This window comes from Antennarius striatus, chromosome 10, assembly GCF_040054535.1.
Source record: "Antennarius striatus isolate MH-2024 chromosome 10, ASM4005453v1, whole genome shotgun sequence".
NCBI lineage: Eukaryota > Metazoa > Chordata > Actinopteri > Lophiiformes > Antennariidae > Antennarius > Antennarius striatus.
The window spans coordinates 19647130-19660747 of NC_090785.1; the positions used below are offsets into that span (position 1 = coordinate 19647130).

Consider the following 13618-nt stretch of genomic DNA (forward strand, 5'->3'; position numbering starts at 1 on the left):
CAGCAAGCAGTCAACAATTTGCTCAGCAACAAAACCTTTACACTTTAAGCTGTGCTTCATATTTCTAATGGTATTCAAGTGAACCTAATATTTCAACAGAAAACATCATTCCATCAAAGTCACTCAAATAAAAAAGGGAAGAAGAAAATAATGTAGCATTGAAGACACATAAGGAACTGTTCATCATGATGAATTCAAGCTATTCTTGAGAACTGTCCTCAACGTTGGTGAAACAGGTGGTAATGCAATAATAATAATACTAATAATAATAATAACAATAATAATAACAATGACTCCACTATGTCCTGGTGGCAAAATCCGGAGCACACCCTACCTCTTGCCTGTAGTCAGCAGGGCTAGGGTCCAGCAACAATCATGACCAGCAAAGTGGAAAAGCGCCGTAGATGAGATGGTTACTGTCATCTCAATTACAAGAAAAATGATGGATGGATGTATAATAATAAAAACATAGTGGCAATAAAATATAGGCAGATATGACAGACATAGATGATGGCAAAATCATGCATGTACGTATGTCTTGAAGAATTTTTCAACATGCTTACAAAATTTGGTGTGAAACCAACAATATACTACCAAATGTAAAGCTGCAAATATGTAAAATACAGTAGACGTGTTGAGGATTAGGGTTAGAACGTAACAATAACTATCTTCTCCAATAAGCAGATGGTCTGAGAAAGGATGTATAAATGCCTCAGGCTTTTGTCAAAGATCATATATTACTGGGATTTGCTCAAAGAGATAAAGCTAGGGACCAACACAGGACAAACCTCCTGAATCAAGGTAGTCTCGGTCCCCGACAAGTCATGAAAAAACCATTGATGGGAGTGAATCACAATTATTTTGCTTTTGGCCATCAAAATGTTTTTCGTTTAAAATAAAAATCCTTTGAGATTTTCAGATTTACCTAACAAAACAACACGCTGTTCTTGTTCTTTGCAAACACAATAACTATAAGCGGACTTACTTTGACAACATAGTGAAACTAATTTAAGAGAGAGAACCCACAGTGGCACTAGTGTCACATGCAAATTAAATGTCCCTGTTCTATGTGGTCCACTTGGTTTCTGTTATAACCCACATAATTTTCCTTCTAGGAAAAAAATGAGTGTGGGTTTTAGCCATTCTGATGCTGCTATTCCACTGTCCAATACATAATGCTTGTCTTAATACTTCATATTTTGTCACTATATCTGAGTGTTGATGATAGCTATAAGATCAGAACAATCAGAACATGAGACAAATTCTCATTATATTCTCTTTCTCTCTCTCTCTCTCTCTCTCTCTCTCTCTCTCTCTCTATATATATATATATATATATATATATATATATATATATATATATATATATATATATATATATTTATACCAGCAGCTGGATAGTACATAGTACAGTGGTTAAGTCAACTAACTTGAATGCAGGAGGTTGTGGGTTCGAATCCCCGTCGGGACAAACACTATCCAGTCAACGTACACAAATGCAGAAAGGGGCGTGGTCTGGAATGCAGGAGTGCGTGGGCATGGTTTCGAACCCCAGACATGGCGGGCACTATCCGGTGAGGGTCCTTAGGCAAGACCCTTAATGCTATACGAGCCTACCTCAAAAATATGAGTGAACACAATAATGACAGACTCATACAGGCTCGGACGTCGCCCGGGTTAACAAGGTCCGCGTCAGATGCTAGGGAACCAGGGCAATCTGGTGACAAATGGGCTACTGGAACAAGACACACATGGACAAGGGCGGAGAATATGTTGTTAATATGAGTTGTTGGAATGCTACTACACAAGTAATCCCAGAGAGAGGGGATATATGGGGCAGATGTGGGACCAATGGATGCTTCGAAACCCACAATCAAGGCTAACAAAGAAACAGCTGTTAGCCCAGTGTTCCAACATCCGTAACCGAAAACTGCTGTCACAACTAGAGATCGATGAAATACAACAACAATGCTACGGCAAGGGGGAGCCAGGACGCCAGGTCAGCGGGGGGATATCACCCCCCCCACACACACACACAATCCGTGATTGGGTACCAAGCCCCAAGAGACATACACAGCCTCAATACAAGAGCTGCTGACCTGCGAAGGAAGATCGTGGCCCAAATGGAAACCTGGAGCCTCCGACAAATACCGAAGCTAAGTTGTCAAGTGAATGCTGCAATAAGAACCATCCCCACAGGGAACATAACTGAGACCAACAGTACAGCAACAGTAATCCTCGAGATGCTGGGATATAAGTTCAACACAGGGCATAACAAACAATACCCTCCATGGAAGAGACGGTTAGAGGCCAAGATAAAGGCGACATGGAGAGAAGTCGGCCAGCTAGCCGAGCTACAGAAGGGGAACATGGTGAATAAAGGGGTACCCAGGAAATACAGCAAGCTCTCCATACCTGAAGCACTCGAAACTGCCAAACAGAGACTAACGGCTCTGGCTACCCGACTTAAGAGATACACCAAGGAGATTGAGGCCAGGAGAATAAACAAGACCTTCTCCACTCAACCAGCAAAGGTGTACTCTCAGTGGCAGGGAAATAGCATCCGGCCAGACCCACCAAGAGCTGAGGTGGAGAAATACTGGAAGGGCATATGGGAAAGAAAAGCATCACACAACACCGATGCTCAGTGGCTAGTGGACCTGAGGACTGACCACAGCTGCCTCCCAGAACAAGAACCAGTAACCATCTCAATGGCAGACATCCAAGAAAGAGTGTCAAAGATGAAGAGTTGGTCAGCACCGGGCCCGGATATGATCCATACATACTGGCTAAAGAAGCTGACAGCACTCCACGAGCGTCTAGCAGCACAGATGAACCAGCTGCTAAGGGATGGGACGCACCCAGAATGGTTGACTGAAGGCAGGACAGTCCTGATCATGAAAGACCCACAGAAGGAATCTACCCCATCCAACTACCGGCCAATAACCTGTCTCAGTACAACATGGAAGCTCCTGTCAGGCATCATGGCAGCTAAGATGAGTAGGCACATGGATCAATATATGAGCAGGACACAGAAAGGAGTTGGTAGTAACACCAGGGGAGCCAAGCACCAGCTACTGGTGGACAGAGCAGTACACAGAGACTGTAAGAATAGGCAGACCAACTTGTGCACCACCTGGATTGACTACCAGAAAGCCTATGACTCAATGCCACACACGTGGATACTGGAATGTCTGGAACTGTACAAGATCAACAGGACACTAAGAGCCTTCATCAAGAACTCAATGGGGAAGTGGAAGACAACCCTGGAGACTAACTCCAAGCCAATTGCCCAAGTTAACATCAAGTGCGGCATATACCAAGAGGATGCACTATCACCACTGCTGTTCTGCATAGGCCTGAACCCCCTCAGTCACATCATCACAAAGAGTGGCTATGGATACCAATTCCGAAGCGGGACAACAATCAGCCATCTCCTCTACATGGATGACATCAAGCTGTATGCCAGGAATGAGCGAGAAATTGACTCACTGATCCACACCACCAGGATCTACAGCGACGGCATAGGGATGTCATTCGGATTAGACAAATGTGGCCGGATGGTATCAAGAAGAGGCAAGATGATCAGAACTGAAGGGGTCAACCTACCAGGGGGCAGGATAGAAGACATCAAGGACAGCTACAAATACCTTGGAATCCCACAGGCTAATGGCAACCATGAGGAGGCCGCAAGGAAGTCATCCACAGCCAAATACCTCCAGAGAGTAAGGCAAGTCCTGAGAAGTCAGCTGAATGGCAAGAACAAGATCCGAGCCATCAACATGTATGCACTGCCTGTCATCAGATACCCCGCTGGGATCATAAGCTGGCCAAAGGAGGAGACAGAAGCCACAGACATCCAGACGAGAAAGCTCCTCACCATGCATGGAGGGTTTCACCCCAAGTCCAGCATCCTGAGGCTGTAAACTAAGCGGAAAGAGGGAGGCGAGGACTAGTGAGCATCAGGGCCACTGTCCAGGATGAGACATCAAAAATCCAAGAGTACATCAGGAAGATGGCCCCAACAGATGAATTGCTCAGTGAATGCCTTAGACAGCAGAAGCCTAAGGAGGAAGAGGAGGAGGAGACGACATGGAGGGACAAGCCCCTACACGGCATGTTCCACCGTCAGATAGAGGAAGTGGCTGATATCAAGAAGACCTACCAATGGCTGAATAAAGCTGGACTGACAGATAGCACAGAGGCACTGATCATGGCAGCACAAGAACTAAGTACAAGGGCAATAGAGGCCAATATCTACCACAGTAGATCTGCAGGCTATGTAAAGAAGCCCCAGAGTCGGTCCAGCATGTGGTAGCAGGGTGTAAGATGCTCGCCAGCTCAGCATACATGGAAAGGCACAACCAAGTAGCTGTGATAGTGTACAGGAACATCTGTACCCGGTATGGACTAGAAGTACCCAAATCCCAATGGGACATACCACCGAAGGTGGTTGAGAACGGCAAGGCTAAGATCCTGTGGGACTTAAGCTTCCAGACCGACAAACAGCTACTGGCTAACAAACCGGACATAGTGGTGATGGACAAAGAGCAGAAGAGAGCAGTGGTGATAGATGTGGCGATTCCAGCTGATGCCAACATCAGGAAGAAGGAACACGAAAAGATTGAGAAATATCAAGGGTTGAAAGAACAGCTGGAACAGATGTGGAAAGTTAAGGTTAATGTGGTCCCCGTGGTAGTAGGAGCACTTGGGGCCGTGACCCCCAAACTGGAAGAGTGGCTCCAGCAGATTCCTGGAACAACATCTGAAGCCTCAGTCCAGAAGTGCGCAGTCCTAGGAACAGCTAAGATACTGCGCAGAACCCTCAGACTCCCAGGCCTCTGGTAGAGGACCCGAGCTTGAGGATGATACACAGATACCACCCTGAAAGGGTGAGAGGGACATTTTTTTTTTTTTTAATGTAGTGGAGTGCTGTCAGCTTCTTTAGCCAGTATGTATGGATCATACAGACTCTGTCTTTATTGTGTTCACTCATGTTTGAGGTAGGCTGGTATAGCATTGTGTCTTACCCTAAAGTGTCCGCCATGTGTGGGGTTCGAAACCACGTCCTCCTGCATTCCAGACCACGCCCTCCTGCATTCCAGACCACACCCCTTTCTGCATTTGTGTAAGTTGACTGTATAGTGTTTGTCCCGACCGGGATTCGAACCCACAACCTCCTGCATTTTATATACGGTGTGTATATATATATATATATATATATATATATATATATATATATATATATATATATATATATATATATGTGTGCCAGATTTCCAATCTCCTGTCTTTGTGAAGCGGAATTTTCTGCAGTGACTGTGAAGAAAACCAAACTGCGGAGTAGACCGGAAGTCTCGAACACAATTCAGGTGTCATTGTCCCCCGTTACCCCTTGATCAGCCGTACCCAACCACTAATTCACATTATTGTAATTTTTAGTATTTGATTGACTTGTTCACCCTTTTTTTTGGAAATGATCAGTATTTCTCCTACGTTGAATGAATTGATTGTAAGTCGCTATATTTCAAAATAAACATCAGCGCAGTCACTTGAATCGAGTTTGTGATGTAATTATTTAATATAGTTATTTTATTTACACAGATGTTGATTATCAATTTAATAAAAAAAAGGTTATTTATTGTCTGCATGATACATAAAACCACTGCAGATTATTTATTATTAGACTACAGCTGTCCTGGCGTCATCAACAATTATCGAGCAAATGAAGGCCGGTCCGTGAATATATTGTTTTAGATGAAACCGGTCCGTGTCGCAAAAAAGGTTGGGTACCACTGGTTATGAGGATTTTCCTTCAGCACGAGCACGAGTATTGACAAGTTTTACTCGTATCGTGCTTGTTCTCGTCAAAAATGCTTTATCTGTACCAGATGTTATACACAATGTTTCAAATCAAGGCAATACATACATGTCAAAATACTTTTTAATTGCTTTACAGTTAATATGATAAGATCCAGCTGGTGACTGCTACTAGGATAGGAGGTTGAGGTAGTGTGACTATGTGCATGTACATGTGCGTGTGTGTGTGTATGTGTGTGTGTGTGTGTACGTTAATAAGAAACCCCAAGACAATGACAGACACCAAGCCCTAATTAGGTTGTCATGCTGAGAGAGAGAGGGAGAAAGGGAGCTTATTAAGGAGGATAGGTGTCAGGCTTTGGCAGGAAAAAGAGGTGGGAGGAGAGGAGGGGTGTTGATGGGGAGGGTGATCACGGAAGGTAAAAAAAAGTCGGGTGCAGACAGGGAGAAAGAAGGAATCGAAGAGAGAAAAAGGGGGAACAGTGGAACAGAGCAAGAAGCCAATGAAGAAAAATGGAGATACAATAGATGGAAACGAAGCGCAGATGAATGAGTCAGGTGATGATATGAAGGGGGATCAGATTAGGTTCAAAAGGGAATAAAAAGCATGGGTCATGGGGAAATGGGTGTAAAGGAAAAGGAATAGGAAGAAACGATGGTGAATGTGCCAGATATAGAACAGGAGGAGACTGTGTCCATATTGTTTTTTTTCCTGCATGCAGACTCTTTTTCAGTGTTCCACCTTATTTTTGCAATGTGTTAAAAATATTGGAAGTTTTCATTAAAAGTGCTGAGCTCGTCACTGTCACCCTTCTTCAGGTGGCCATATATCATATACGGACACATCACCTATCACCATGTCAGCCAAGAATATTCATATGCAAGGCTTTCTAAGCTTCATCAGACATAAACAAGGAGAGACAGAAAAGCCTACATGTTAAAGTCCATGAGCGAAAAAAGTCCTGTGTTAAGTGTTTAGTCTTTTAACATAGATTGTTTACAACATCAGCTGTGGCGTGGAAGCCTTTCCTTAAAAATTGACATACTGTAGGTGCTAAAATACACACACACACACACACACACACACACACACACACACACACACACACACACACATATACAGTAATCCCTCGCCATTCGCGCTTCAAGATGCCCGTCTTCACCTCATCGCGGACTTTTAGTAGGCACATGATCCCATACACGGATTCTGTTGGTTGATGTTATCCAGAATTGTGCCGCGTTCCTAAACTCACGGAACGCGGCGTACTTCCGTGTATTAAAGAAACACTTGGAAGCACTTTAAAAAATCTATGAGTGTGGGAAAAGGTAATACAGATATAAGGTAGTTTAATATCAGTATGGGAGGGTTCATAATTGTTTAATTTGTCGTAAATAATAAAATAGTTTGTTGAAATATTGCAGGATTTCATTATTTGCAGGTGGTCTTGGAATGCATTAACTGCGAATAATGAAGGATCACACACACACACACACACACACACACACACACACACACACACACACACACGCACACACACACACGCAGACACACACACACACACACACACACACACACGCACAGTATACAGTATATATATATATACTGTATATATATACACACACACACACACACTCACACAGTATATATTAGAAATGAGCGAGCACACCACTATTTGTATTTGTATCTGTTCAACCATCTAAATTATTTGTATCCGTATCTGTACTTGGAATGGGCGTGGCTTAATCTGGACGTGGGTGTGGTTTGACCGGAAATGGGTGGGGCTTAAATTGATATTGATATGAATTGATCAGAAGTTGTTATATTTATTGTTTACTTTAAATCTATTTACAGAACAGCCTCAAAATTGAGATCCGAATCAATGTTTTTGATCACAAAAGTAGGGGTACTACAACATAGCTTCTCTGCATTTACACATCAAAATTCGCTCTGTGAAATAAAAACAAATGAATCCTGCTTCAAAATAGGTTGGTGTCATCATTAGACCTTAGCAATGAAAATTAATAACTATTATGAACAAAATGCTGTGATGGCTGCCATGCCAGCCGGAGACACTGATGTCACGATGCCCAGATGGTTTGCTTATGGCTCCCAACCACTCACAGTCAATACAGATAACCTGTACCTTCCTTGTGCAGCTCCCACTACCTTATGACATTTGACAAATTACCCTTCTCTTCATTTTTCTTACACATTCTTCACTTGGCACTGCCTTCTCCTCTCCATCTTCTGCTGTTCCAAATGGGGCTCTTGCACCATCATTTGTCAGGCTTTTGCTTTCATGTGTCCTGAGCAAAGTTTCTTTGTGAGTCACATTATGAGGTTTCTCTGAGACATCATCTTGGTGCATTTCTTGAACAGGATCGAAGCATTTATGGCAGCCAGGTTAAGAATATTATGAAACACCACCAATTGTTATCATCATATACGAGCTTACACTGAATATTTCCCCCCATTTGATCAAACACATCTACTACAACCTTGGTTCTTTTGTGGTACTGCACGTAACAGTCTCCAGTTTAGCCTCGTGGCCATTCGTGATGTTGGCAGCTGTGTGGGTTGTGATTAGAATGGAGACATTTTTACTTTGTTAGCATTGATAGACTGTTAGGGCTGCACTGTCACATTTCAGCACCTCTTTAGTGTGCTGAAATTTTTGCTCCTCTACAGAAGGAGGAAGCTCTTTTCTACTCTTATTTACTGGACCAACCAGGCGGGTTTTCTGGGCCTTTAGTGCCTTGGAAAGTTCAAAAGAAGTAAAGAAGTTATCAGTGGTGATATTCACCCCCCTAAACAAGTTACCCATGTTAAATGGGGGAAATAACAGTGTTTGTGAGCCATAAGTAAAACTACTTAGCATTGTAACAGCAGTGTCTCCAGCTGGCTGGCAGCCATCACAGCATTATTGAATGTTCATATTAGTCAATAATTTTCATTGTTAAGTTCTCATGATGACAACAATCTTTTTTGAAGCAGGATACAATTGTTTTAATTTTACTGAGATACATTTATTTTTATTTCGCAGTTTGGATGTGTAATTGCAGAGAAGTTATCTTGTGTCAATTAAATGAATAAAGAACTCAATCATTATAGTTTTACTTTAGTGTCCTGATGTGGAGGTTCGTAGGAGCCTGCACTGAACTACCCGGCTGGGTGTCGCGACTGGCATCCATGATCACGTTGAGGTCACCAATGTGGAGGTTCGCAGGAACGAGGCAAGGGTACGGGAGAGTTCAGTGTCTTTATTAACAAGCGTGCCACAACAACCAACACAGTCCCTTTAAATACCCGCTTCCCTTATCAGACCCTTTAACCCGGTGAGGTCACACCTTCCCTTGTGCCTGTCTGGTGTGAAACAGCTCTCCCAAGTGTCCACTAACAGGTTTTAGTCTATTCCACCAATTTGTTCTTATATATTTTCAATGATAATCCAAATTACATACAAATAATGTCGGAGCAATCAAAATCACTGCCTTTGGGAGTTTTAGCAGTTGCAGATTTCTGGGAGGCCGAGTGGTAAGGGGTGTGTGCATGTGTTTGTGTATGTGTGTGTTTGTGTATGTGTGTTTGTACATGTGTGTGTGACTGAGTGACTGTGTGAGAGGGAGAGAGGGAGAAAAAGAGATAGAGAGAGAGCACATGTGTGTGCGTGTGTATGTGTGTGTGTGCGCGCTATGTAACAGTTAAAGTATCTTTACAGTGTATAAATAACTAGAACCAATGCAGTCAGAGATTGCAACATCCTGCGACACCCCTGATTTCAAAATTTTATACTGATCTACTTGCATAGGTAGCTAGTGCTAGCGCTCTGACCTACTTTCTGACCCACTTTCTGACCTATATTGATTGATCAAAGCAGTAGCTTTGATCTACGGTCTTACTCAGACTCTCCTTGTCCCTCCTCTTTCTATCTAGCTCCTAAGTGTACAAAAGTTAAAATTTGACCTTGACCTAGTTTTCTCAAGGTCAAGGTCATTTCCATCCCATTCGCCGCCGGACTAATGTGCTTTTTGTTTCATCTTTCTATTTGCAACGGTTGCGAAGATATTTGCAACCCTATCGCAGATTTTTGGTAAGCAGTCACATGACACCGTACGCGCATTGTATTGGCTGACGGCATCCAGAAGTGTGCTTGTTCTGTGAGTCTCGGACTTACGTGAGACACAAAAGTGCTTTAACCACGTAGACCCAGAGACCAAAAGGAGGCAGCGGCTGCCACCGCCAGGGCGCCCAGGAGAGGCCCAAGGGACCTGGGATAAGGAGACCCACCTGCTACTCACCAAGCCTCACTCCACCCCACCCCCAACCCCCACCCCCATCCGCCATGCCCACATCTCGCCCGGTCCCTCATCCTCAGGAGACAGGAAGGCCCTCCGCAGCCCGTGGGGCCAGCCACAGGGACCGAGCAACATGTGACCCAGCCCCCTCCATAGCCCCCTCAATCCGTGTATAGGGTCTTGCACCCCCACATGCCCATCTGGTCTCCCACAAACCCAGACAGACCAAAAATAGGGGCCACACTAACCCACCTGATACAGCACAAATCTCCAGTGGGCCTCGAGTCCCCCTAACCCAACCAACTTGGTTCCTACTTATACCTGAGCACTAAATATCCAAAGGAGACTCAATACATCATTTAGCTCTTACATGGGGACAACCCCAATAGTTAAAATAAAAATAAAATAACAGCCAGGTTGTGGCAGAGATTTCTTACAGGAAGTCTATAATTAACATTACTGGCATTAAATTTCAATCTGAATTTCAATCTGCAGTCCCGATGTTCGAACATCCCCATGCACATGAATACACTGCGCTTGTTCCCTGCTCAGACGTTCACAAAGATTTGGATTAAAGCAAGATGAAACTCTGCAGATGACATGTAAACAAGAAAGCCAAAAAGGCCACATGAAACCTGACATCAGATCAAACTGTTAACTTAGTCTGATAATTGCTAAGTTATTTTAACACGACATGTGAAATCTGAATGTATGGGCTGTTCATCATTCATTTGGTGGTACTAGTCATGTTAACAAAACTGAGGCCTTGCTTTTATTGTATCGGTCAGTTTTTCTCTAGTCTACATTAACATATCATGCAGTAGGTGAATTTTAGAAAAAATTGCTGCATAATTTTTGTCAAGGTGGAACAGATCAAATATCATTTGTTTTTCCAAAGGATGGTTGAGACAATATCTTATACTTTCTGTTGTGTTTAAACACAACGACACAACCAAGCTTCATATGAATGACCTTTATCTTCATTTGTCTTTAGCCGCATTAAGCATGTATTGTGTATTCTCACCAGCAATATCATACATATAAAATAAATACCCTAACCACACTATGAAGAACCAAGTTGAGTACTGAAATAAATCCTAGCCCAGATATATTTTCCTGCAGGTCTGTTTCCACGTGTTTACCACAATTTAAAGTAATATGTCATATAATTTTTCAGCATTTTTTTATACTTATCAAATACTTTATTTGTTACCACCTCACTAAATCCCCACACAGATAATATGTCAATGGAGAGTAATGACAACAAATTTTGCAAATTAGAATCCTTTACAAAATAATTATGGATCTAGATCTTGCTCTGCTTCATCACCAAAGTTCAAATTTCCTGTAGGACATGCTAGGTTTACATTTCCATTAAAAGTCCATATTATTAATTTTGCGTAACAACAAGCAAACAAACAAAACCTCTATGACCCGCTGTGGACCTTCCTCTGTGGACCTGCACCTCCAAGCCCACCAGTATCACCCCCATCTATCCATGTGCTGTGGACCTTCTCCTCCAAGCCCACCAGTAACACCTCTCATCTATCCATCGGCTGGGGTCCCGCTTCCTTTCTACCTCCATGCCGCCATAAAAGTCATCCAGGCAGCTGTAATTGTGCCTTGACTTTAGCAATGGGCAACATAACTTTAACCATATTGACACTGACTCCATCTGGCCTATCTGCCACTCTCTCTCTGTCTCTTTTTCTCTTTCCCTGTTCTTAACTTCCTTTGGTTTCTTTTCCACCAAATCGGTCAAGGTGGATGGCCGCCCAAAAGAGTCTGGGTCCTGCCCGGAGTTTCTTCCTCATCGAGGGAGTTTTTCCCCGCCATCGTCGCTTATGCTTGCTCTGGAGGGTTCAGTTGGGTTTCTCTGTCTGTTAAAGCGCTTTGAAATGTCTGTTGCCATGATTAAGCGCTATATAAATAAAACTTGATTGATTGATTGAATTGATCTCTACACTCTATGATCAATTGATCACAGAGTTTTTGTTGGAGAAAAAAATCAGACTCATAATAAATCTCAGATAATTGCATGCAGAAAAAAAGCTAATGGTTCAACAGTCTGCGCATAGCTCAGCAGATTTAATGAAACCGTTGTTCTTGAGATAAACACCTGTGCAACCAACTGAATAAACAAACAAATATTGCTTGTGATTATCTACAACATTAGATGGTGAAATAGTAATATTTTTCACAATTACAGTATTTTCCACACTATAATGCGCACGTAAAAGCCTATAATTTTCTCATAATCCCGTAGTGCACTTTATAATCCGATATGCTTTGTATATGGATTAATATTAATATTAGTACAGTCAAACCTCGGTTTTTGAACGCTTCTGTTCTCGACCAAAATTCGGCTCTCGACCAAACCGAAAGAAGCCGAGCGTACCTGAACGTGACTCACTTGGGAGCCGAGTGAACTGCACAGGATGCTTCCTCCGTAGCGCATTTGTGTTCAAAGTTTGATAGGATATCTTTTATTAATAAAACACAGCGTCTATTTCTACCCTTTTTTATTTATGGTAAACAGTATACAGTGCAGTTTATGGTGTAAACCGAAAGAAGCCGAGCGTACCTGAACACGACTCACTTGGGAGCCGAGCGAACTTGAATGCCCAGGATGCTTCCTCCGTAGCGCATTTGTGTTCGAAGTTTGATAGGATATCTTTTATTAAAATTAAACACAGTGTCTATTTCTACCCCCTTTTTATTTATGATAAACAGTATACAGTGCAGTTTATGGTGTAAAATAGTAAAAAAAAAAAATAGAAAAAGTTGTTTTTTAGACTTGGAATGGATTAAAATTATTTACATTAATTATAATGGGAAAAATAGTTTAGGATTTCGAACAACTCGCTGTTCGAACAGCCTTCTGGAACGGATTATGTTCGAAAACCGAGTGTTGACTGTATTGGTTAAAAACAAGATCGCTGAAAAAAAGCCGGCAGTCTGGCTGGCTGTCATGCCGCACCAGGAGGCACCCTAAGAAGGCACTCCTCCCCCTAACAACGGTAGTCAAGGGGCGTCGCCGAAGTCCCGGCTCTCACTGACCTGCTGTCTGAAGGAAGAGCAGTCTGCGGAGACCACCGGTACATGGTTACGATAACGTAGCAAAACAGGGAATTTTAAACAATCTATTAATAAAGTTTGACTGACTGACTGATCTCAGTATTTCCCAACTACTGTAGCGTCGGAAATAACCCACTTTAAACTTAATTGGTCTAAAAAACGCCATTGTGCTGGAATCTAGTGACGGTCCATTCTATTAGTCTGTGGAAACACACGGAGAAACTGGTATAAATGTGAATGAAAGACCCTCAAAACTGAACTTCCAGCCTTTTCTGAAATTTCAAGAGCAGTCACTGCTAGACAACGGTGCCTGGTGTGCTGCAATTGATTTGCAAATGTAGTTGATTCCTGAAACAACGAGGTTCGGGGGGGGGGGGGGGGGGGTGGCACACAGTGCAGCAGCAAATAGCTGCTAAGATGGCAA

General features: G+C 42.8%; 1 protein-coding gene across 1 annotated transcript in view; it reads right to left on the reverse strand.

Annotated features, from left to right (window-relative positions):
• Positions 1–13618, reverse strand: part of il1rapl2 (interleukin 1 receptor accessory protein-like 2) — a 437686-nt gene that overhangs the window by 170780 nt on the left and 253288 nt on the right. The gene's annotated exons all lie outside the window — the stretch shown is intronic.